We start from the raw sequence: 24332 nt of genomic DNA, 5'->3' as shown, positions 1-24332 counted from the left end.
GGGAAAATCTCAGATGCACAGATTTGGACACAGTTAAAATGTACTGCTATTGTCTACTGACGTTTTCCTGGCATAAAAGTTACAAAAATTTTCCATTGATATATTGTACAGTTCACTGATGGTTGACCACTTAAAGCAAGAAAGACTTTTGGAGAAAAGCCACTCTGTGATCAGGTAAAACAATGTGTATTAAGCACTCATTGGATGTTACCACTGTATAGGTAGGCTCTGACAGAGATGACAAGGAGAGCAGAAAATGATCCTTACCCTCAAGGAGCTTATGCTCTCATGTTAGATACAATTTATACTTTGACATAGAGAGTAAGTGTTTTGACATAGAACATTTTACGGTTTTTTGTTTGTCCTCGTATGACATTGGGCAGAGAGGTATCATTGCCTTAGACTGCTGCATTAAGAAAGGTTGATAGCTTTTTATTTATTTATTTAGTCTTTTGAAAGATATGGCATCTTCTTGCATTTCCTATCCTTAGGTTCAAGAGCCATTAAAAATAGCATTGAAAATTGCATAATAGAAGTAGGTGGTTTTAGGGAAACTTCAGAAGGAAAAAAATTAAAACTATCAAAACATATGGGTTATTGAGTTGGAAGTTTATGTATTTTTAAACATTCTTTGACATTTATTTTCTTCAGATCTTTTCCCTTTCTGATGTTGAATGTACACTGAAGAAAACCTTCAGTATTGAGATTTATGTTATCCTTTACTGAATTCTGTGTGGTTTTTAGAGTTCCTTTAGGTTACTAATTTATTATAATAAGGATGATATTTTAAATTTTGTACTCTTGGAGATTATTTTTATTTCTCAGGAAAATCCTTTCTACACCCTTCTAGCTTGCTCACCAGCAGAGAGAAGACAGCACCTTATAAGTCCCTCTTTCCTCCTACGGCTTGCTTCATAATGCCAGTGTTCTCGTCAGCTCAGCTTCCAAATTTAATTCATTTGTTAGGCCTATTTTTACCTTGAGACATGAAATCTGAATATGTTGCTAAACTATCAGAGAAAGTGCTTTTCTTTCTGCCTTCCATGTAAGGCGATGTGTGCTTTCCTAGCGGTTTTTATTTATAGCTGTGGGCTGTGAAACGAAGCTCAGACAGGCTGCCTACATCCCTTGCCATGTCACACTTTTTATGGTTCGAGTAGTTAGTCATTAGGACTGAATTGTTTAGTCACGAGTGGGGAGAAAGTGAAAATGTAAAATGCAGCATGCTTCACTTCCATGGTTCTGGTGTGAAATCTATAGGGGAAATTCCTGAGCAAGGGAAACCCCAGATACTCACCTGCCAAAGAGTTCCAGGTATAAGGTATGTCTTCAGAATCTCTTGTCTCATTCCTTCTGCTATGGAAGTCTTGCATTTGTGAAGATATTGGTCAGGACAGGCTAGTTTAGGCCATGCTGCAGTAACAAATAGCCCACAAATCTCAGTGATTTATAGATTGATTTATCACACATTGATTTATACCACATCCTTTCCAGATTGACTGTGGTTCCATTCCCTGTAGTCTAGTGGAGTAGCCTCTATTTGGAACACTCAATCATTGTAGTGTAAAGAAAAGAAACATGGTATTCTAGTCCATTCTGCTGCTAACAAGAGAAAACACTTGAGTGTGTTTGGTTTATAGGGATAGAGGTTTATTCAGCTCACAGTCTGGAGGTCCATGGTCTGGGGCTGCACCTGCTGAGGGTCTTCAGGTTGTATCACAACATGGCGGAGGCAGGAGTGTATGCATCTGTGTCTGTGTACCTCTGTTCTGATCTCACTCCTTCTTATATACCTACCAGGAGTGAAACATGCAGTCCTGTCCTAACGATCTTAATCCTAAACTTCTCCCCAAAGCATTATCTTTCAACATCATACTCAGATTAAGTTTTCACCCTCTTAATCCTGTCACAACCAAATCTCAACATGAATTTTTGGGAGACATTCAAACCATATCATACAGAAAATCACTCACTGGCTCGAAAAGCTTCTGTGGAAGTGACATACACCAGTTCTGCCCACATTTCCTAAGCTGAGGTACATCATGTGGCCACTTCTGAGTTTGACATCCGGTGACATGCGTTCTTTTCTCAGGGAGAGACACTAAAGGGAGGGGATCAGGATATTGGCAAACAGTGTGCTACTGTGGGGAATCATTGACTTCATTTGGTAATAGTCAACACAAAGAAAGGCGTTTTTGGACAAGGACAGAATCTGGTGAATGAATTTGGCAAAGAACTAGTTCTCTCTTAATTTTTATTTGGGAGTGGGAGAGTAGACATAAGGTAGAGGGTTTTACTGTCTAAAACATTAGGTTCTTTATTTTTCATTTTAAACAGTTTTTACTTTTAAAAGTTCTGCTTCTCCCCTCATCTTCCCCCAACCCAGCAATTCAGCATGACCCAGCAGAAAGTGGGCTGTGTTCAGAATCGGCTATTTTATTTTTCTTTCTGTGGCGAGACTGTCATGGAGCCTGGATATTTTGGGCTCAGAAGCATCCATGACCAATGTTCTGCTGTGGTCAAAAAACTTCATGATGGACTTGGTGAACTCGGCTTTCCATTGCTGCTTTGTTCTCGCGCTGATGAAGATCAGCTTTAGGGTGTATTTGTCATCAAACCTTTTGAGACTGGAGGACAGCTGCCAAATATCATCGGTTTCCATCCCTGTGAGATCTTTCCTGTGGGCCATAAGAAAGATGCTCTTCTCCTTATATGAGGCATAAATGGCCAGAATTCCCATCCTCACAAAATAGGATATGACGCATAAAGCCAAAACAGGCTTGGACTCTGGAAAGGGGAGCATATACTCCCAATCAAAGCCACTATTGCGAAGAAACAGGAGATTGTACAGATGGTAAAGCAACCGTCAATTAGTCCAAAATTCTCCACATACTTGTACTTTTCCAGAACTACCTTTTTAGCTGAATCATCCAAAGAATTTTTGACAGCTGATCCATCCCACTTGTCGATTTTTACAGGCTTATCATCAATCTTCCACTTATCCAACAAGCCACTGCAGTTACTGCTAGCCCTGCAGCTGGGGCTGCCACCAGCTCTGCTACTGCCATGGCCACTGCCACTCCTCCTGCCCTGTGCAACTGTCACCGCCATCTTCTCTGCCTCTGAGTCTCCCTAAGACATTAGGTTCTTGAGAGCCTCTTACTAAGGTGTGTATATCACACTTTGTGTGTTTTTCAAGTTGCCAGGGCAGGAATTTGAACTGCATTAAGCCATGTGGATGGAATCCAGATCCCTTACCAGTAGGCTATGGGGCCAGCCCAATAATATGACTTCTATATAGCAATTTATCTTATATTACTTTCTATGTCATAAATATTGATCTACAATATTTTCAGTGACTGACTAGTACTCCATTTTATTCAAATACAGTAGTTGAGTCTTCTATTGTTACATATTTAGATTGTACTAAACTTTTTGCTATTACAACTCTGCGAAGGATACCTTTATACATAGGTGGTGAGATATTCAAAAGAGAAGTATTTCTTGAATCTTTCTATTTCGTATGGGTTTCAGAAGTAGATATTGTTTGACAAACTGCTGTGAAGAAAAATAGACTCTATATCTCTTATTATTTCATTCAAGTTTTAGTTGTCTGGCATTGCCTATTTATTAAATTAAACCTTTTCTTTAACTTTCAGTGTTGTTTGAGACTATGACAAACTATGAGACAGTGTCTGATCTTGATTTTTAAAATAAGCAAACCCCAAATACCTCAACTCAAATAGCTCAAAAACAGCATGAAAGGATTGAAATGTCACATAGGAGCTGCTGGGATTTGATCGGTGGGAACTTATTTGACTTGTGCTTATTCCAGTGCTATTTATAGTCAAAGGTAAATATAATTCTAGGTCTCCTTTTGAAATCACAAGCAGAACCACTGTTTCTGTAAGAGACTAGAAGAAATGGACTGGGAATAAACTAATTTCATACTCATTGCTAGCTCAGTGAGCACAATTCATGAATCGTTTTTAAATGAATGAATAAATTAATTAGTAGGAGAGGAATATTAATTGTGACAAAATATCTACTACTTTGTGACAAAATATCTACCACATCTCTCACCCAGCACCAAGCATAGCAAAATCAACATGAATTCTGGCCTAATAGGTGAAGAAGCAATACGTTTCCACTGTTTTGAACATCACTGAGTCTTTAAAAATATCTGAGACCAATGCGATCACATTCTAGCACTGATCATACTGAGTAGTCAGTAGCACAGATAGGGCTTAAGGGGGTAGTGCGTGAAACTGGCGATGGATGAATACTATAAGTGGATACTGTGAGAACCTTGGTTTATCTTTCAGAAATAACCATAATGTGCAACACATCTACTCTGTGTTCCACATGCTTCCATTTTATAGATGAAGTAATAAAGAGTTAAAAAGAAAAACCAATAAGAACAAAAACTCTCTCAGGGTTGCATAGAGAAAAGTTTTAACTAATATAGCTACCTGCTTCTGTAAAATCACAAAGCCTTGAAATTCCACTACACCTACTGCCTCTCTTTCTAATTTTGTTTACAATCCATTAATGCTTCTTTAATTCTTTTTCTCGTGTGTGTGTGTGTGTGTGTGTGTGAGAGAGAGAGAGAGAGAGAGAGAGAGAGAGAGAGAGAGAGAGAGAGAGAGAGAGAGAGAGAGAGAGAGAGAGAGAGAGAGAGAGAGAGAGAGGCAACCCCGCAGGGCCCTCCCACCGTGATCCACCTCCCAGCTTCAGCCAGTCCTGTCCTGGATCACCTCTGGGTGTGAGCCAGAACCTTGCACTATGGTGAGCCTCCATAGAGCATTGCAGTACCATGCACCACCACACCACTGCCCTCCCCTGTCCGCCCTCCCCCCCCCGCCATGCTTCTTAAACTCACTACCCAGGAATAGTTCCTGGTACTTTCTAGAATTGTAGGATTCATGTCTAGTTTGAAAAAAATATATTTGGGATTTTATTTTTTGTTTTGTAGTGTGGTTTCCTTTTCCCCTTCTTTTTCTCTTAGTAGTATGTTGAACATTTCCTCATAAAACAAGCATTTTTCACTTTTGTAGCAACTCCCCCCACTCCCACACCCTCAATAAATTACAAAGTCTTTGATGGCGGGAACTTAAAAACAATACGTCTATGTGTTTTTTACAGTAACATCGGATATAAAACAGATAATAATTATTGCTGTACCATATAGTGTTTATTTTGTGCCAGATATTGGTCTAATCTAATTATGTCAATTAATATATTTAGCTTTCCAAAAGGCCTATGAAGTAATAATATTATCTTCACATTTTCCACGTGGGCCACTTACAGTTAGTGGTGGAGGCAGGTTTCAGTTTGGGGGCTTGGTTCTAAAATACATTCTCCTAACCATCGTGATCACCTACCTAAAACAAATATGCAATGAATACAAGCTTGGACTTCATATTTCCTTCGGATTTTAAAAAAATAACAGACAACAGAGAAAAAATATTTATCTAGTGATTTTTTAAAGTTTTTTTTATTCAGATATAACTATAGTCAAGCTTTATGCCAAATAGAAGGATATCATATTAATTGAAAGACACATTAAAAATAAATACTAAATAGTGAGAATAATGGACTGATTGCTTCCCTAGGACGACTAATATATTCTTGTCTTCAGTTATAATCAATGAATATGGATGAGGCTTTATCAAATATCATTCCCAATGCATCAGCCATAGTAATTTTAAAACAATGCAATTCAAATCAGCTCTATAATGCTGCCAATTACATCTAGAAACAAATAATCATCGCATGATGTCCAAAAACCCACATAACCTATATGACCTGACCACTACCCTCCCTCTTCTCTACGTCACTGGACTCTAGCACTGTCTGGCTTTCTCTGTATTCCTTGAACACTGAGATTAATTCCTACTATGTTTTTACACTTGTTGATCTTTTTTGCTTGGAAGTTCTTGTCCCCAGCTTTCCTCTTATCTGGTCTTATTTTTGTTATTCAGCTTACAGCTTAAACTCCTCAATGAAAATTTACCCCACGAATGGTCTACATTAACCTCCCCTGATCTCTGCTCTTCTGTTCAATTCCATTACATAATGTTGTTTCATTTTTTTAAGGGCATGTATCATTATCTGAAATTATCCTATTTATTTGTTTACTTCCTTGTACTCTCTCCTCTGGTACCAGGGATCTACTGGACTGGTGCCATGGCCTAGTGGTTGAGGGAACTGGATCTTATACTGCCACCTGAGCAATTCAAACCCTGGCCCCACTGGCTTGAAAAGCATGCAGGGTACATGTGCGTACATGCCCAGAATCTTAATGGGATGGAGAAATGGAAAAGAATGGATTGTGCCATGACCATGCCCCATTGGGGGGTGCTTTCTCCTTCTTTGTTTTTCCATGTCTCTCTCTTAAGTACATGTGCTGTCTGCTTTATTAATGAGAGGGGAGAGAGAGAGAGCGAGCGAATAGGGATCTATTTTTCAGATCCTGGAACAGTGCGAGTCACACAGTAAGTCCTGAAAATAATACCTGATGAGCTCTCAAACATAATATTTGAAAAGTGGGGCAAAATATATTGATTATTTTAATAGAGAATTTAAATGTGTGGCTCAGCAAAATATTAGAGAAAATTTTTTAGAATTTAATTCCCCATGAAGAATCTGGCCTAAGTGGTGTTAAATGTGTAATTTAAAACAAGATCAATCCTCAAATAGTTTTCAAAGTTGTCTAGAATATGTACACACACAAGCACGCACACACACACACACACACACACACACACACACACACACACAAGAGGACTTCAACAATTTTGTAGAAGAAATGTAATTAAAGCATATTTATTTTGGTGCCAAATTTTTTTGAAATCCATGCATAGTTTTCTCATAATATGTGTTTTCCATGAAGCTTTTAAAGATCCCTATGATGTGTACATGTGTGTGTGTATGTATGTATACACATACACATATGTATATATATATATATATATATATATATATATTTGCATTCTCTATATTCATATAGAGTGAGATCATTCATACTCTCTGCAGAAAGAATATTGGAGTGATTTTAAATCAAGATTACTATCTGACTAGCATTTTTCTTCTATCAAGCAGGTGATAATATCGTTTTGATTAATTTTGGTAGCAAAATTTCTACTTAAGTAGGGCGAAATGCATCCCCTAATCCTCACTTCCCAATACCGTACATACACATAAGCAGGACTGGATGATACTCAGAGGAGAAAAATGCTGGCACTAAGGCTATAATTAAATGTACAGTTACCATGGCTACCTTTAATTAAAGTCTGTATGTATGGAGGCTCCTAAATCTAGCTAAAAATGTGTAATGATGCTCATCTGGCATAGTATTTGGATTAATAATTAAATCCAGTCATGATTTAAATATTGTAATAAAAATTACCCCTATCTATCAAGCAAAGATGGTGTCTTCACCTGTGGTAGGCAGAATTCTAAGATGGCCCCCAAGGTTCTTGTCGCTGGGTATACACATCTTGTATAGACTGCAGTCTTTTCTGTGGTCAGAACTGTGAGTATAATGGATTGTAGTCTTGTGATTAAGTTAGGCTACATAGCAAAGATGAGGGGATTTTGCAAATGTAATAGAGGTCCCATGTTAGCTGACTCTGAGTTACTCAGAGAAGGAGACTATCCTGGATTGACCTGACTGAATCAGATATGAAGTTTGTGTGCAGGAGACCATAATGTTCAACATGGCTCAATTCTGCACCAAACATTTTAGGGACATGGTTAGTACATACATTCAATCTTTTATTTAAAAAATTTTTTTAGAGGGTATATGCATTTTCCAGAGAGAGACAGAATAACAGAGAGAGGGAGAGGGAGAAAGCATGCCCCAGTAGCCATGGTTATGTTTCAATCCCTTCTCTATTTCTTTACCCTGACAGGATTTGAGAGGTATACACATATGTGTCTGGAATTCTTTTCAAGCTGTCCAGGTTTGAATTTGTACTGTAGTTGGCCATGTGGGATCTGACTCACCTTAGCCACTAGGCTATGGGACTAAATCTATAAATTCAATCATTTAAATTTCAGTGGAGCTGGCAGGTGGCATGGTGATCTTAATTTGAACTCCCACATGGCTGACCACAGTTCGGGTCCTGGACCTGGTGACTTGCTTTCTCACTTCCCCTCTCTCTCTCTCACTCTGTCCCTCTCTGGTAAAATTTAAAAAAGTGAATACAGTTAAAATGAAAAACTGTAAAAAAAATTCAGTATACCTGAATAGTTATTAGTTAAATAAACCCTTCTAGAAAAATGAAGGACTTGTGGCCAACCTATGACCTGGTAGTTAAAGTGACTGACTCACATATGGCTGACCCTGTAGCTCAAGTCCCTAACCCAGTGGCTTGAGACACAAGGGGCACATGTGTATGCCTGCCCAAAATCTTGAAAGGAGGGAGAAATGGAAAAGAAAGGATTACGGCATGACCATACCCATGAGGGCTTTCTCACTTTCTCTCTCTTTCTCTGGCCCTCTTTAGTGAGCATATGTGCCCTCTAGCAAAATTTTTTAAAAAATTAAGAACTCTTTATGATTTAATAATACATTCCCAATTTTGCTTTTCTAAAGTTATTTATTTATTTATTTTTTTGAGAGAGGTTTTTGCTATAGGGTGCATGCGCTTGCCAGACAGACAGAGAGAGACAGAGAGACAGAAAGTGAGAAATCACCCCCCATGAGGCATGGCCACGCTGCAATCCCTTCTCCTCCATTCTCCTCTCAGGATTTTGGGCACGCATGCACATGTGCCTGGCGTGAGTTTTAAGCCACCGGGTCCGGGACGCAAACCGCAGTAGACTACATGGGAGTCCAGCGACATAGCCATTACGCTAACTGCTGGTCCCTCTAAAGTTATATTTTTGAATATACTATTACTTCAAAGTAGTTCCCTCAGATTCTTTATATCAGTATTAATCTGCCAGGGTCCTTCATACAGCCAGACCTTAATACATCCTATGAGAAAAGAACATATGATGTGACTTCACAGACCCATGGCCTATGAAAAAGTCACTAGGCCATAATCAATTAGACTGAAGAGAATTATGAATATTTTTGAACTGGTAAATGTTTTCAAGGCAAGATTCTCAAGACTGTCAAGCTGATGTATACCCATGGTTGTGTGAGATAAAGCAGGAGGTGGATATAGTGCTAGTCATTAGGATATATTTAAAAGGAATGTTGATTCTATTGTTTCTGGTTTATACGCAAACTATATCCACATTGAGTGCCGAGATCCCATCCAATGCTCCAAAACGCCCTGTTCATTAAAGACTTTATTCCCTTCTAGTCACCCTCTTCCCAAGCCACCAGCTAACGCCACAACCACGTCTAAGTTGTTCACATCTTTAAAAAGGGGCTCATTTCCCTTCGGTTTGTGTTTTTCTTTGCTGGTTCCTAATTGTTTTACTGCATTAGTCTAAGCTGTTAGCAAAGTAGCTCTAAGAACAGACTTAATGAGAGTGACAGATTTTGACTTTCATATAAAATGATAAACCTGTGTCCATGGAAACAGAAGGAAAAGCAAACTCCGAGATTCCTTCCTTTTTATCTTGCTGTGTGGCACAATAAAAAATAACACAGTGGTAATAGCACAATTACATGTTGCAGCAAATCCAATATTCTAGGTGTCAAAAGGTACAAGCCTACAATTTTTGTCTAATATGAAGGGGGTGCACTGACACGTTTAGGCTGCTATAAATCTTGGTATGTGATTCTAATGTATGACAGCAAGAAAATCATTAGAAATGTTTTAATAAATATTCATTTGGATAGAATTACTATGATAGTTCTGAAATGATGAAGATGCATTTAATTTTCTCCTGAATTATCTTTCATCTATCCCACATTATCTCTAAATGCCATCACATGGGGGATGAGAGTTTCAACATTGGAGTTTTAGGGAGACAAAACCATTCAGTCTGTAACAACTTTCTTTCTTTTTTAATGAATGATTTTATTTAACTTTATTTATTATTATTATTTTAATATTTCCAGAAAGAGATACATGAGGGATAGGGGAAGGAGAGAGCAAGCAAGCCTGCAGGTTCCGGACTTGAACCACAGTCAGCCACGTGGGGTCCAGCAGCACCCTTAACCACCATGTCACCTGTTGGCCCCACGACTTTCTTGTTTATTTATTTGTATACTGGCATGATAGCCATGGACATTTGTCCCTGATGTCCCTTCAAGAGAAACTGCTGCAGGGACTGTAACTAACTGACAGCCTTAGCCACCCCTCCTTAGAACCTACCAAAATGGCCACACGTTTCATGGCTCCCACAGCTAATAACCGCATGTCGTCGGGCTAGGGGCTTTTCTAACTACTGATTTTGGCTCAGTAACTCCTTGTTCGACTGAAATGTTCACAGAACTGTCCTGCAGGCAGAGGTGCTTTTGTGCAATTCTCCTTCCTTTTCTCCCTCTTTGTTAGCTGTCACACCTGCATCTTGTACTGGGGCCTCTTGTTGGCTCCTTCTTCTCCTTCCTCTGCATCCTTCACTGGTATTTCTTTTGAAAAATCTCTTGCAAGTCTAACCACATCTTGGTGTCTGCTTCTCAGAGTGTCACGATTGGCACAACTGCCCTTTATGAAAAAGAACGTAAGAGGGTTTACATAGATACCAGCGATAGTATGTGACATTTAACATAGGTACAAAGAAGGCAAACTAGGAAATTGAGAATGGAAAAAAAGAAAGGAGAACATAACTCAAAGGGGGTTAATTTATAGTCTGAATATTATATAAGGGTAACACATAAAAGGACTTCAAAAAATTCACAGAGAAAGGGAATTAAAACACAAGTTTATTTTGGTGCAAATAATAAAAGTGAAATTGATGCGCAGCTTTGTCATAATATTCTCCATAAAATGGAAAAAAAATTTTATGGAAATATGGATTTTCCATAAAATTTTTGAAGACTTCTCATATTTGGTCCCAAGAATAAAATATATTTGTCAGGAGATATTGGAATCATATGTATAAGATTGTTTTTATTTTACAGTTTAGAATTGCAACTAATAATTTAAACCCAGAAGATACTGAGATAAGGACAACTTCTTATTATCAAAGTAATCTCGGTTGTTTTGATTATCTGAGTTTGGTGACTTCTAGGAGTGATAAAGATATAGTCAGTTTGTAATAATTTAAAAAGTCAATTCCATTCGGCTTTGGATATATTGTATGTAAGTATGTATTTAATAAATATGTAATATATTTTTTAGCAAATTTTCTTTTGAAAAAACATTTTTAGGTTAATACTAACATTAGTTTGTACTATATGCCTTAGATTACAGGAGAGGTGACGGTAGTATGAAAAGATTCATTCCAGGGAACCAGCAGTTAGCGTAATGGCTATGTCTCTGGACTCCCATGTAGTCGACCGCGGTTCGTGTCCCGGACCCGGTGGCTTAAAACTCATGCCGGGCGCGTGTGCATGCGTGCCCAAGATCCCGAGAGGAGAATGGAGGAGAAGGGATTGCGGCGTGACCATCCCCCCTGGGGGGTGATTTCTCGCTCTCTGTCTCTATGTCTCTCTCTGTCTGTCTGGCGAGCGCATGCGCCCTACAGTGAAAATCTCTCCAAAAAAAAAAAAAATTCATTCCAGAATTAAAATTTCTCATGCATCATTAACAGTAAAGTCTCTCGAGAATTATTAATCAAGAGTATATAGTTTGTGCTGGCAGGCCAATTGTGTCACCCTGTGCTCTTTATATAAATCGAAGTGGTCTGCATCAATCCAATCTCAGACTGACATTCATCTCTGAATAAAACTAAAGTAATTCAGCAGCCATAAAAATCAGTTACAATTTAATTTTACTTGTACACAATATTATATTTCATGCTTATTATTTTTATGTTTTTTTTTGTTGTTGTTGTGAAAAAATAACTTTTTGTCAGACCAGGATCTGGACACTAAATCTAGCCTAAGTCAAGTACAGTTTTGTTGGAAAAGGTTGAACATGATACAGGGATAAGTTAATATTCCTGTGGAACAGTATAATGCTGGTATAATGCAGAGGCTGAATAAATGTGGCTTACTGCAGGATCTGGAGTTAATAAATGTTCAAAATCAACATATTGCTACCCTAACTTTTACATATCAACCATTATCCTTTCAACCTTTTTCAGAGATATATAATTCAAGAAGCTTTGGCCAATTACTTTAAGTCAGAAGACAGTCAGAAACAGTCTGGATGTATAAATATTGCCCCTCCACCCAATACTTATTGAATATAGTGGAGTTATTATGATTACTTATTCTACCTCCCATTTTAAAATTACTAGTTCATTACCATGTATAGGTCTTCCTTGTAAGCACCAAACACTTTTCTAAGTTTAAATTGTGAAATCTACATATTATGTGGTAATTTGTGTCAGTAAGATTTAATGCTAACCAGATAATTCAAATGATAGGTATAATTTTTAAAAAATTTTAAAAATTTTCCAGAGAACACAGAAACACAGAAAAAGAGGAATAAGGACAGAGAGAGGTAGAAAGAACACCCAATGATGTGTGGTTATCCTGAAATCCTTTCTTCTCCATTTATTTACTCTGTCTTGACCTCGGGCACACACATACACATGCACTTGGTATATTTTTCAAGCAGCTGGTGCTGGTACTTGAATTAAACAGCTGGCCATGTGGGATCCCACTTCCTTAACCAATAGGTCATGGAATGGCTTGAATTAGTTTTTATTTTATTTGCTTTACAATGCATACACCAGAGAGACAGAGAGGGAAAATGAGAAATCCTCCCAGCAGGATGGCCGTTCTGCAATCCCTTTTCCTCCATTCTCCTCTTGGGATTTTGAGCATGCATGACATACACCCAGCATGTTTTTCAGGTCACTTGGTCAAGGACTCAAACCATGCCATCAACCATGTGGTATCCAGCTGCCTTAACCACCATGCCACTGGCCTGAATTCTAAGCTGTGCAGTGTAGGAAGAATTTAGGAGTAATTCAGGAGAGAAATAAAACCTATTAAAGTGCTAATATGGCTTTAAAGAAAAGATATAGTTTACAGACTGTGAATGATTCATGCATGTGTCAACTTGACTAGGCTAAGCGATACCCATGAATTTGGTAGAACGTATTTCTGAGTGTGTCTTTCAGAGTGTTTCCAGCACTCAAATTGATGAACATAACAAAGCAGTCAACCTTCACCAATTCAAGTGGCCACCTTGAAATTTGCTGAGTGCCTGATTAGAACCAAAAAAGCAGAGAAAGGGTAAATCTACTCTCTTTTGGAGCTGGAACACCCATTTTGTTTTCCTGCCTGCAGACATTGGAACTCCTGATCTTCAGGCCTTTGGCCTCTGGGACTTAACATCAGCACCTCACCCGACTCCACACACCATAGGCTTTCTTCGTTCTTTAGGTAGCAGATGGTAGATTGTAGGACATCTTGTCTACTCTCTTGAGTCAGTCCTCATGGGATATCTTATTATATACATGTGTGTGTGTATCCTATGTGATTTATGTGCATGTGTATCTCCTTTTATTCTCTTTTTCTACAGAATTTTGATGAGTAAACATACATTACTATGTACATATCTTAAGTTCTATGAATTTCAGGCAATGACCACACCTAGGTAATTAACATCTATGTTAAGATATAACACATTAGCAATAAATTAGAAACCTCCTTTGTATCCTGCCTTAGTTATTAAGTTCTCCCTGAGAGTTAATTTTTACTGTTTTTAAATCACTGGAGACTAGTTTGGACAGTTTTTGAAATTTCTCTCTTTATAGTACTTTTAAAAAATGGTTTCTTTCATTCAGTATTTCAGTTGTAAAGTACATTCATGTTATATGCAGCAGTAATTTCCCTTGTTTAACTTTTATATAGTATTCTGCTGTATAATTTTTTTATTTATTCAGTTTTGCTTTTTTTTTTTTTGAGAGAGATTTTTGCTGTAGGGCGTGTGTGCTCACCAGAGAGACGGAGAGACAGAGAGAAATCACCAGATGGCCACGCTGCAATCCTTTCTCCTACATTCTACTCTCGGGATTTTGGGCACGCACGCACATGTACCCAGCATGAGTTTTAAGCTGCTAGGTTCAGGACTTGAAACTCAGTTGACTATGTGGTAGTCCAGCAATGTATCCATTATGCCATCTGCTTGTCCCTGTTCATTCTACTTTTGATGGACAAAACCAGGGATAGTTCCAATTTTGGGCTATTATGAATAATGCTGCAATGAACATTATTTTATAGTCTTTTGGTTCATACATGTATGCATGTCTGGTAAGTGTTTGCCTGTGAGTAGAATTCTGAGTTATAGAGTATGTATATGTTCAGCTTTAATAAATACAGTTAGTTTTTTAAGGTATTTGTTCCAACTTGCATGACAACCAGGTGTATGAGCATTCCAGTTGCTCCATATGCTTGTAAACAAGTGATGTCATTTTTTACCCTTTGTTCAGTTCCAACACACACTTTTTTCTTTCTTTTTTTAATCACTTGCCATGTCAATGAGGCATAGTGTTCTGAGGGCAATCAAGAGTATGAGATAAAAAAGATCAACTAGAAATATTAAAAAGATTAGGAAGAAAGATCAGAAATGAAGCAAAATAAAACCAGAAAGGTCATATGCGCTATAGAGGGAATTCTGATGTGTTTTTAACATGAATAAAGTAAAATACAATTTTTTCAAAAGACAATTTTTTTCCACCTGTTTTGAAGCTTTGATTTTCTATGTCACAAAGATATGATGAGGTGAAGGTATGATGAAGGGTGAATTGCCATCTATAAAATGTCAAAGACCTGAGTTAAGTCTCTGATGTGAAGTGACTTAAGCCATCCTCTAAAAGATACATACTATAACGGCAAGGTGATGATACCAGATATCTTCTGGACAAATGACTTTTGTTGTTGATTTGCCCATCTAATCTTTTAGATTTGAAGGGAACAAAACCTTCTAGTTTAATAAATTTATAAAGAGAAATTCCTAAGAGGTTAACACCTTCCACATACTTAAAACATTGCTTTCCTGAGTGATTTCTGTTTATTAATACTAAATTCAGTAAAAGCTAACCAGGGTTAGGAGACATATTAAATACAGAGGAACTGTGTCTCTTTGGGTTTTCTTGCTAATTCTGCCCCTCTACTAGCCATCTGGAAGACGGGAACAGGTTTCTAGTTAAATTTGGAGATGTATGAGGCATAGGATGCATAGTTGCTGTATTCATTTGAATTGAAAATTTGATCCAATTCTGGAGACTTCTCAGCATCAACCTTCTGGATCAAGCTATAAATCTGGAAATGACTTGATAACATTATTTGCTTTGATTTAACAGGGCAAAGCACTGTCTCACACCTAGCAAAAGAGCAATAGTGCAAAAACATTTGTATTGCTGCACTTATCTTTCCTTTTAACTAAGAATATTAGAAAAGCTTAAAATAATTCTATGCTTAAGTTAGCATAACTTGAACCAGTCCAGTAGCCTGATAACTTTTTTAGGAAGCTTCCTTGGTGCCATACTCATTATGTTAGCAAGATATTACCTCTGGTACTGTCTCAAATCAGCTGAGGTCATAGTTTATAGACTGAAAATAAAGAGAAAGAGAGGCATACTGCCACAAAGTGATTAATACATCATCAAGGAAAATGCCAAAACACACACCTTCTACTGTTACTATGACTTACTTAATCTCTTACTAATATATATTTTCAGCTCTACATGGTAGTGAAGGCTAGAAGACACGAATGGTAGTTTCAGGGAAAGCTAGATTTCCACCAAGAGCATTTTGCTTCAAAAAGCAATAATGTTGTAAGCTAACTAGGAATTTCTACTTCTTTTGGGTTTCCATGAAGACTTCTATTGGAGCCAGAATAGTACCAGGGGCTTTAACTTCATAGGTAAAACATATTAAAGTAAGAAAATGTATCAGTTCTATGAAAATAGTTTCACAGGTCAGTGTACATTTAAATATTAGCTGACAGAACAACCTTTTCCACCTCTTTCTTCTTTTTAAAATATAATGCAGACAATGTGGAATAATATATCTAGGTTCTGTAAGATATCAACTTCTGCACCACCTAATCAGAGAGTATAATAGTTAAAACAGACTTAGAGATGACCAGCTTAAGCTTTCCTTTGTACAGATGAGGCAGTTTGTGGTTTTTCACTAGGGCTGAAATATACAACCTCTGATCTCTTTCAATGGTCAGAATCTATAAGATTACAAAATTAGTTGAACTATACAACAAGTAAACATTAACAGAAGTTAAGCACTTTCTTTTTCTAATAGAGATTTTTGCTATAGAGTTCGTGCGCTTGCTGGAGAGACAGAGATAGAGAGATAGAAAGTGAGAAATTAACCCCTCAGTGGGGGTGGGCACTCTGCAATCCCCTCTCTTCCATTTTCTCCTGAGATTCTGGGCATACACTCACACGTGCCTGGTGTGAATTTCAAGCTACTGGGTCCATGACTCGAACCATGGTCAGCCATGTGGGAGTCCAGTGACATAATCATTATGCCATCTGCTGGTCCCAAGCACATGTTTTAAGAGAAAATTGCATGATGAGAAAGGTAGTGGCAAAAATCTTTCTACTTCTTCTCTTTTATAATAATGAATTAAAGTCACTTTTCTGAGTACAAAAACTGGATGAGAATCAGACTTTCTCATGTAGCATTTCATTTAACCATGAAATATCACTATGGCCCCCTGGCCACCCATTTGTTTATTTATTCAATAAATATGTTCCACATGCTGGACATTATGCTAGTTGCCAAGTCCACAGAGGGAATGATACACACATCATTCTTGCCATCATGTGTAATCTTTGACCAGTGGGGGACACAGATCCATATACAAAATTCTATTTATTCTAAACATACATTTTCTCTCTATATTTTATTATCAGTGGCATCAGGATAAAATTGAGTGTTTTGCCTGCTGATTGTGTGGTGGTTAATGTGCTGGATCCCTCATGGCCAACAGTGCAGGAGTCCCAGACTCAACAGCTTGTAAAAATACTGGGTGCATGTGTGCATATGCCAAAAATCCTGAGAGGAGAATGGAGAAGAAAGGATTGTAGTGTGGACATCCCTCCTGGGGAGTGTTTTCTCATTTCCCCTCTTTCTTTTGCTCTCTTTCTCTATCTCTGGCAAGTGCATGTGCTTTATCATGAAAAAGAAAGAAAGAAAATAAACATTGATGGTGTGTTGGTTAAGGTGCTGGACTCCTACATGACCAACTCCAATTAAAGTGGCTTGAAAATCACAGTGGGCGCAAGTGCGTGCATGCCCAAAATCCTAGGAGAATGGAGGAGAAGGAATTATAGTGTTGCCATCTCCCCCAAGGAGTGATTTCTCACTTTCCCTCTCATTACCTCTCTCTTTGGTGAGAGCACATGCCTATGACAGAGACCTAATAATAATAAAAATAATAATGATAAAAAGAAAAAGAAGTAGAAATTTAATAGTTAAAAAAATGAGAGAATATCACAGCTCAGTCAACACTCTCCCCCCTTTTTCTTCCTTTTTGTGATGTGTAATAAATGGCTTAAAAATTGCTGGACCCTCAATTCTATAAATTATTGGATATACACAGTATGGCAAGTACTATGAAGAACGAATGTCATGAGAGAGACCAATAGAAGACCTACGTTGGATTGGTTGGTATGAGAAGAACTTTAGACAGGAGATTTACAAGCCTGAAGAAAGAGAATGGACTGGAGTAGCAGGGATGGAGGAGAACAAAGGGGACAAATATTTCAAGAAGACAGAACAGCTTGTGAATGGCTGGATAGAGGCATTTAGGCCTGTTTGAAGGACAGATGGAAGGCCAATGTTGTTGTACTGTAGTGAGCAATAGGGCCTTCCACAAAGTCTGAGTTTTTCAGCTCCTTGTGAGTATTTGTTTCAGAAATATCTTTTTTAGATCAGCTGTGTTGAAGGTCTTTCCTTTGTGTATTATTCATTATATAGGGGAGTGAAGGTCATCATGGGAAAATCAGCCCCAATTTGACCTTTTTTAAGAATTATTTTTAACCTGTGTGTTAAGAGTGTGCTTAATTGTAATTGAGCTGAGTTATTTGGTTTTTTAGAAATTATGTAACAAGGTAATGTTTCCTCTTATTTTGGCTTTACTCTTAGATACTTCACCATTTTAAACAAAGAACAACAGACCTTCTCCAATTGAAACTTTTTACAGTGAAGGTTCATTGGGATTTTGTGATTTTTTTAAAAGAGATTTTTATTATAGGGCATGTGAACTCATTAAAGAGACAGAGAGAGAGAAAGTGAGAATCACCTCCCAGGGGTGATAGCCATGGCATGGTCCCTTGTCCTCCATCCTCCTCTTGAAATTTGGGCATGCAAACACACACACACACACACACACACACACACATGCTCTATATGAGTTTCAAGCTTCTGGGTCTGGGATTCAAACTCCAGTTGACCATGTAGGAGTCTAGAGCCTTAACCACCATGCCACCTGCTGGCCCAGGATTTTGTGATTTTAAGGGAAAAATAATTTTTCTTAAAAGTGTACGCATATCATATAGTGTTACTAAAATGTGGCTATTGTGTCTTAGCAGTTGTAATTCACAGAGGCTCAATTGTGATGAGTAGTACTTTTCAGAAAGAAGTAAACAATGAGAGTAAAAAAGTAACAAATAAAATTGAGTATAAATAAATGTAAATATAGAAAATACTGCAAAGTTGGAAACACAGGTTACATTTTTTAATAGCCTTAGAGCGTGTGCACTTGTCAGAGAGACAGAGACAGAGAGAAAAAGAGAGGGACAAAGCACTCTCCAATCAAGCTTGGTCATGCCACAATTCCTACACTTCTATTTCTCCATCCTGTTGAGATTTTGGGTACACATGCACATGCACCTGGCATATTTCAAATCACCAGGGGGTGGGGGTTGAGGTGAGATAAGATGTTTGATTCAAACTGTGGTTGGCCATGAGGGATCCAGCTCTCTTAACTACTAGGCACTGGGCCAGTCCCATAGTTTTTATTTTGAGTAGAGAAAGATATCTTCTTCAACATGATTTAAATTTGAATTTGTCAGCAATTCTTAACTGCTAAAATCTTGAGAGTAAACAGTTACCAATGTTAAAAGAGTTTTATTATAAAACTTTTATAATCCTTCTCCAATCTAAATTATATACCTTCTTCCTCTATGTGTTACCAAACAATAATTAGTTAGTCATGTTTAAATAGGGATCTACTGCCTCGCTGCATGGTGAGCTGTTTGCAGCTGGGAGGGGTGCTGCAGAGTGTGGCTCATCCCCTCCCCTATACATCTTAGAACTCTCAAGTGTGTTCATTGGGACTTGGAAAAGCCTGTCTTGCCCCAGCCCCTGCATCATTAGGACATCTGCCCCAGTGATGGACCTGGGTGCACTGAGCGACAGGGACACTGAGCTGCAGACAGACTGTGGCTCATCTCTTGCTACACACCTCTGAATTCTCAGACTTCAGCATTTCCTGAAGTGGGAAACACATGTTGTACACCTTGTGACCCCTTCTCTCTTTCTCAGTTGAAGCTCAGAAGCTCAACCTGAGGTACCCTGTTATCTAGAAACTGGGAGGACTTTAAATAATCCAAGTACAGACACAGAAGTACAGATTGCTGGGTGAGCACCAGGGAGGTAGAGTGCCACAGAGATTGCCAATTACCTCCTTTTGTTCACCTTTGAAAACAAAGAATTAACCCAAAGAATTTAGGAAAAAACATATTTCACCTGATGACTAGAAACCATCACAGAGGCATAAGAAATATGAGAAATCAAGAAAATCTCTCTCCCCCAAGAGAAAATATCAATTCCTCATCATCCACAGACAATACTATTGAACTCATAGAAATATCAGATAAATAATTCATAATATTAATTACCAAGAGAAAATATCAATTCCTCATCATCCAAAAACAATACTATTGAACTCATAGAAATATAAGATAAATAATTCATAATATTTATAATGACAAAACTAAATGAGATGCAAGAGAAAAGAAACAACCAACTTCAGAAGATGCAAGAGAAAAGAGTCAATGAGCCCCAGGAGATGAAGAAGTCCTTCCATGACTTCAAAGAAGAAACAACATAAAAAAGAATCAAACAGAATTTTTACAGATGAAGGCTGCAATACAGGAAATCAAAACCTCTCTTGAAAGTATTAAAAGCAGATTAGATCATGCAGAAGATGGAATCTCAAATATAGAAGAAAAAATCTCTGACTTAGAAAAAATTATCAAAAAGACTGAAAAAATAGCAATGAAGAATGAGGACAATATACGAGAAATACTAGATACCATTAATTGCCCAACTATCCAGATAATTGGTATCCCAGAAAGTGAAGAAAATAAGAGCATTGGTAATCTGCTCCATGAAATCCTGGAAGAAAACTTTCCAAAACTTTACAGACATTTAAAAATCCAGACCCAAGAATTACAAAGGACCCCAAATAGAATCAACTCAAGAAGATCTTCTTCAATACACATCACAACCAGATTGACCAAAATCATAAAGATAAGATACTAAAATTGGCAAGAGAGAAACTTGTCAAGTTACAAAAATTATCCCATCAAGTTAACATTGGACCTCTCATTGAAAACAATGCAGACAAGGAAAAAATAGGGGAATATATTCAAAGTGTTAAATGAAAAACAATTTCAACCAAAATTACTATGCCCAGCAAGATTATCCATCATATGGGAAGAAAAGATAAAAACATTCTCAGAAAAACAAAACCTGAAAGAAGTTACCAACTCCAGGCCAGCTCTTCAACACGTTCTGGAGGAAAACTAAAGTCAGACAGACAGACAAAAGAGAGCAAAAAGCAAACAAGAAAATGGTTAACTTAATGATAAGAACAAGTCTGGAAATATAGATAATAACCTTGAATGTTACTGGATTAAATTCTCTGATCAAGGGACGCAGACTGGCTGAATGGATAATAAAACTAGAAACTCTCTCTCTGTTACCTACAAGACACACATCTCATGGATAAAGACATATATAGACTAAAAGCAAAGGGCTGAAAAAAGGTATTCCATGTAAATGGAAATAACAAATGGGCTGGAGTTTCGATACTGATTTCAGGCAATAGAGGTTTTAAGACAAAAACTGTCAGAGGAAAAGAAGGGCATTTTATAGTAGTAAAAGGGCTAGTTCATCAAGAAGACATAATGCTTATAAATATCTATGCACCCAACTCAGGAGTACCCAAATACATGAAAGAAAGACTTTAGATCTATGCAACACTATAATTATTGGGGAACTCAACCAACACCTCATCATCTCCTTTAGGTAGATCTTCTAGACAAAGAATAAGCAGAGACACAGAAGCGAAATGACACCAATAATCAATGGGCTTGATAGACATTTATAGAACTTTCCACCCTAAAACCACAAAAATAGACATTTTTTCTCACCTCCACATGGAACCTTTCCAAAGACTGGCCATATGATAGGACGCAAATCAAACCTTTAAAGATTCAAAGGCACAGAAACTATATCCAGCATCTTCTCTAACCACGATGGAATTAAACTTGATATTAATTTCAGGAAAAATCCTCGAAAATACACAAACACATGAAAACCAAACCTATTTCTGGAGGACTCCTCAACTACCAAAGAAATTAAGGCTGAAATAAAAAGATTTATGGGAACAAATGAGAATGAGTGCATGAGTTTCCATCATCTATGGGATACTGCAAAAACAGTCCTACGTGGGAAACTCATAGCAATTAGCGTGCATAAGAAAAAGATAGAAAGGTGGCAAACAGGCAACCTAACATCATGCCTCAGGGAATTGGAAAAACAACAGCAACAACAAAATGCCAGGAGAAAAGAAGTAATAAAGATTATAGTAGAATTAAATGAAATAAAAAATAAGTGAACTATATAGAAAATACATGAATAAAAAGCTGGTTATTTGAAAAGATGAACACAATTGACACACCATTAGTTAGCCTAAAAACCAAAAGAAAACACTTTTTCAATGGTCACACTTAAGGAACAATTTCCAAAAGGAACCACTAAGTATTCCATTATTTTATTGTGTTTTAAAAACTGGTTTACATATTTTTATACTACCATCACCACCAAAATCTCCACTAAAATAAGTATCCAAAATACCTTTTTATTATTTGTCTCTCTCAATTTTTTTTTGCCAAGTGTCTGTTTTGTGTTCCAATTTTATTTTGCTAGAAGTAATCATATATAGGTTTTTCTGAATGATGCCTCCATTTGAAAATCCAGGTGCATATTTGCATAAAAGCATTTACAGAAAGTAAAGACAATCCCATGATGAGTTGCAATAACTGGGATCTTTAATGAAAATGGTGCAATTTCTTAAAAGAGCGATTTGTTGCCAAAATAGATAGAGGTGGGGTCATATCTCACTTGATGTGTTCTATGCTTGAGCTATTGTGAAGTAATTGTACCCATCAAGCACCAATAATGTAGACGTAAACCCCACTGTTTCCCAGGAAGTGCTGTAGTTTAAATGAAAACTCCTCCATACTGCTGGGATTTAATTGACCACACATGGTGGGGAATGGTTGGGGAAGAACTCAGGGGAATACATTCAGTTCCTCTAAGTGAAAAGTCATCCAACTTAAACAGGAAGGAACGAAATTTGAATGTTAGAAGATGGAACAAAATTACTGTAATTGTTAAGGTGGAAGTTCTCAGATGGCTTTGTAGTTTTTTAAAGTTTTCATATAATAATGGAATAAAGCAGCAAAGTACAAATAAAAAAGACTACAGTTAAAGGAAAGCAGGGGAAACTAAAAATAGAAGTATGGGGGCCAGCATGTGGCAAGGTGGTTAAGGTGCTGAACTCCCACGTGGTCTAACAACAGTTTGAGTCCTGGACCTGGTGGCTTGAAAAATCATAGCAGGCATGTGTGTGTGCTTGCTCAAAATCCTGAGAGGAGAATGGTATAGAAGACACTGGGGCCTGGCCATCGCCCCCCACCTCCCCTTTTTTTCTTTTTGGAGAGGTTTTTTTTTTTTTTTTTTCTATAGGGCAAGTGTGCTCGCCAGACAGACAGAGAGACAGAAAGTGAGAAATCACCCCCCAGGGGGGATGGCCACGCTGCAGTCCCTTCTCCTCCATTCTCCTCTTGGGATCTTGGGTACGCACGCACATGCGCCCGGCGTGAGTTTAAGCCACTGGGGCTGGGACTCGCACTGTGGTTGACTACGTGGGAGTCCAGCAACATAGCCATTACGCTAACTGCTGGTCCCTGGCCATGACCCCTTGGGTGGGATGATTTCTCGCATTCTCTCAGTCTTTGTCTTTGGTGAGTGCATGTGTTCTATGGCAAAAAGCAAAAACCAAACCAAACAATCAAAATGGGGAAAATGATTCCGAAATTCTAGACTTCAAAACTCACGCTTAATCCATTAGCAGTGATTTCAGGCTATGTTTTGCTTAGTGTGCATTGAATAAATGTACCTTGTGTGACCATCATGCTCATCAACTAGGATTGTGCTTTTAATTTGGAATCCAATTATTTGCTTATTCAACTATTATAAGTGCTTTTTATTGGGTGTTTATTAGCATTTCAAAATGGTGTTAATAAGCCTGGAGAAACAAACAAGTCTAAAAAGACCTCCTAATGAGAATAGCAAAAACAAATAAAGCATTGAGGTGACAAGAAAACTGCCCATACAAAAATAATTCACTACTCTAACAGAGGTTTTATAGATGTAAGGATACGTATTCATATATAGATAATATTTTTCACTTCGTTTCATAGAAGATAAAGTAGAATACCAACATAGGATTAATATAATTATTTTCTAGTCTCATACTTAACACTAGCTTGTGATTGTGGGCAAACTATTTAAACTTTTTTTATTTAAAAAAGATGAAAGTTGGGCCAGATCTGTGGCCTAGTGGTTAAGGGAGCCAGATCCCATATGTAGTTCGAATCCTTGTCCTGGTGGCCTGACAAACATGTTGGGTGCATGTGTGTGTGCCCTAACTCCCAACAGGATGGAGAAATGGAGGAGAAGGGATTGGGGCATGACCACACCCTATTGGGAGCTGTTTTCTCTCTCTCCCTCTCTGTCTTTCTGGTGGGTGCACACACTCTGTGGTATAATAAAATAATTGAAGAGGTGTTTTATTTTTCCTGACTGCCAGAGATGGTGCATATCAGTACATAGTAAAAAGGTAATAAATCCATATCAATTAAGAAACAATTTCTCATTGTTATGATTGTTGTGCTAGAGATTTACAATGGCGGGTGGAAGTGTGTTGGTCTACAGTGCTAGCTTCTATTGTAAAACAATTACTTATTTCTTTCTAGGTCTC

At 37.7% G+C, this 24332-nt stretch overlaps 1 pseudogene; it reads right to left on the bottom strand.

Annotated features, from left to right (window-relative positions):
• Positions 1 to 2431: 2431 nt before the first annotated feature.
• Positions 2432 to 3111, bottom strand: LOC102502984 (signal peptidase complex subunit 2 pseudogene; annotated as a pseudogene).
• Between the last annotated feature and the right edge of the window lie 21221 nt (positions 3112 to 24332).

The sequence above is a fragment of the Tupaia chinensis genome, unplaced genomic scaffold (assembly GCF_000334495.1).
Source record: "Tupaia chinensis unplaced genomic scaffold, TupChi_1.0 Scaffold000423_1, whole genome shotgun sequence".
Taxonomy (NCBI): domain Eukaryota; kingdom Metazoa; phylum Chordata; class Mammalia; order Scandentia; family Tupaiidae; genus Tupaia; species Tupaia belangeri.
Note: the sequence above shows the minus strand (reverse complement) of the source record. Positions and strands in the feature narration are given on the sequence as shown.